This window comes from Alexandromys fortis, unplaced genomic scaffold (assembly GCF_014885135.2).
Source record: "Alexandromys fortis isolate MF-2015 unplaced genomic scaffold, M_Fortis_MF-2015_v1.1 scaffold_39, whole genome shotgun sequence".
In the NCBI taxonomy this organism is placed as follows: domain Eukaryota; kingdom Metazoa; phylum Chordata; class Mammalia; order Rodentia; family Cricetidae; genus Alexandromys; species Alexandromys fortis.
This window is the reverse complement of record NW_026067918.1, coordinates 2,670,422-2,672,672: the sequence shown is the minus strand read 5'-3', so window position 1 is coordinate 2,672,672 and position 2,251 is coordinate 2,670,422.

Genomic DNA, 2,251 nt, shown 5'->3' with positions numbered 1-2,251 from the left:
GGCCAAACAGCATAGTTAAATGAGGGTATTCATCTTCTTCATCTTCTCCACTTCCGCACTTTCAAGTTCTTTGTTGGCATAGACCGCTGCAGTCTCTCCAGAAGTGAGTTAGTTCTTTTAGTTTTATGTTTGGGGTGCACAAAAAAAATTATGAATAGAGGGCAAAAAGGCCTTTTGTGCACAAAGATAGGCACTGAGAAAGGCAGAAAATTCAAACACACATCTTACCTCTCCAGTGGAATGAGATGCGCAGCTGCTCTTCCTGGAATGTCAGCGGTGACGTAGATTACAGCTTGGTGATCCTATGCTGTCTAATGAGACAGGCTCTGCCCATATCTTACAGAATTTTTGTATCTGCTTATCTCAGACCCTTTTCTCCTAAATCGCGAGTGTTGCTTTTAGGCCATAAAACCCATCCTTAAAAGTGATGTCACGTGTGCTTTACAGCAGCCTAAGTGGCCTCTAGGTTATCTTAGGGCCAGGTCAGTCCAGACTCCCGCAGCCATGATGTTTACCTCAGTTGTTCTCCCTAGACCCTTACTTTGAACATTGTTTTAAAGTCTACATGAAACTATCTTACAGATGAAACGTTCTGAAGAACTGCAATGTTTTGGTTTGGTTTGGTTTGGTTTTGGTTTTTGGTTTTTTTTTTTTTCAAGACAAGATTTCTCTGTAGCTTTGGAGCCTGTTCTGGAACTAGCTCTTGTAGACCAGGCTGGCCTCAAACTCACAGAGATCCACCTGCCTCTGCCTCCCAAGTGTACGCCGCCACCACCCGGCTGAAGAGTTGCAATGTAAACATGTCTTAAGTTTTGTTGTACTCTTGGGCCTCAGTTAATTTTTACCTAAGTATTCATCCCCCAAAATTGTGCTATGGTTAAATATGTCTAAAAGAAAAGATCTAGGCCAGACTCTAAAAGTCTTGGTCCAGCACTGGTTACAATAAAATCAGGCTGAACAGAGTTTCATTCTTACCTCACCCTGATTGTTTTTCCCTGCCTGCTGTGAAGCCATCAGGGGAATCACCACAATTACGTAGGCATCTTCTTGGTCCTTTTCACAATAGGAACCCTCCCTCCTCAGATCATGGGATCAAGCATCAACACCGATACATTCTCGTCTAGAACATAGCCATAGGCTGGCTTATAAATTTATCATGACCCACTGGGAGTTGAGCTAAAATTTCCATTCATCATCTGACCCCCAGAAGTCCAGTGACAATTATTGTGTCATAGTGTTAAAAGCCAGTGCCCATTAGCCCTTAAAATGCTCATTTGTTTCCTTTTCAACGCACACTCACCTTGGTCAAAGTCCATAGGCATGTTTGGTGAAGGATGGGAGAAAGAGTAGCTGGAAAATTTTAGACTTGTCTTCAGGTCCTTCACAAAGGAGACCTCGCTTCACCTTTAAGGGATTCATTATTCACTTGCTTAAATCTTAGAGTGACCAAAGAGTTGTTTTTATGAGGCAGATTAGATTTTATTCACTAGACCCAGAATTCCTTTGTTTATACAGACAAAGTAAGACTTTGGAAGGCTTCCTGACCTCAGGCACTTAGCACCTGTGGTCCACTGGTACAGATCTTCGAGTTAGACTTCTCTTATTATTGTTATTGTTACTAACGTCCAGTGTGATACTTATACGCTTACCTTATTTTGAGTGGCTCAGGGGTGCCACTTGACTCCTGCAGCATGGGATGTCCCCACTCCCAATACACTCAGCATTGCATTCGGTGACTACAATTTCCATCAAACTTGGCTCTTAGAAAAGTGGAAGACTGTAAAGAGAAACCTTAACGATGGGTGATAGTTACACTCAGCTTTTGATCTGAAGATATGGTTCAGAAGGCAATAAGGAATCACACCAGCCTAGAACAACGACAGCAGTAAATTCTTTCCTAAGACCCATGACCTCTCTAGCCCTGGGAAGCTTGCTAGGTCTTCAGGACCATTCCTCTCTAGTTGAGTGGGCCAATTAGACAACTATTGAATTTCACCAAACGGTACCACGTATTGTGCCTTTATACAGTTTTTACTATGCTGGTAATTGTTCAGTTCCCAGGTCTTGCCGCTGGGTAGGACTGTTCAATTGCCTCCCCTACAGTCACAGTTACGGCTTCTGTTGCTGTGAGGAAACACACCACAAGTAAACACGAGCTAGAAGGGAAAGGATTTATTTACTTATACTCCCACATCATAATCCATCACTGAAGGAAGTCCTTTCCGATAATTGTAGGCTGTGTCAAGCTGAC